The sequence below is a fragment of the Nematolebias whitei genome, chromosome 2 (genome assembly GCF_014905685.2).
Source record: "Nematolebias whitei isolate Nwh7 chromosome 2, NemWhi1, whole genome shotgun sequence".
Taxonomy (NCBI): Eukaryota; Metazoa; Chordata; class Actinopteri; order Cyprinodontiformes; family Rivulidae; genus Nematolebias; species Nematolebias whitei.
Window position 1 is genome coordinate 31,442,561 of NC_056499.1, and position 756 is coordinate 31,443,316.

Genomic DNA, 756 nt, shown 5'->3' on the forward strand with positions numbered 1-756 from the left:
TTAGGTATGTACTAGTAATGGTTACGTTTAGGGTTAGGTATGTACTACATCTCGTTTGTTTTTAAGATTGCCAGGAGGCACTAAAGCACGCTAACTCTGGTTATTATTTTTCCATTTCCATCACAATGTTCCATGCTCTACGCCTCCTGCAGCTTTAGATAATCCCATGCAAAAATATCTCCAAAACATGTGGCTTGACCGGAAATTGTGTGCTATAAGTTTTGGTAACCATATTATTTATTAAAAAAAAACTGGAAAATGCCAGTGGACACAATTTTTCACATAAAATACTTTAAAACTACCGTTATGTGTGCATACATTTATTGATTTATTTGTGAATCGTGTTTATAGATTTTCAAATGTTGCTTGTCTTCTCAGAAACAGTGTGTAGTTTGTGGATTAGAAAGTTATTTAACAGAAAAGTTCCTGTTTGTGTTCCGACATCGGCTTTTATTAAAGTGAGTCTGTCCTGGTTAATTAACTAATTAACTGTTAATTTTAATTAACTGTTAATTGATAATTAACTGGTTAACTGGACATCATTAACTTCACGCAGACTCCGTCACTGGTACATTTTCATCTTTAAATCACTTCTTGGTCTGCTGCCTTCATACATCTCCTAAAGTCTCTGCGTGAGTGCAGCTACAGGGTGCGCTCTCAGGACATTATTACCTGCAGTGTTCCCTCAGTGAGGACTGAACTAGGCAAAAGGGCCTTCTCCTACTCCGCTCCTGTTTCCTGGAATATCTTGTAAAA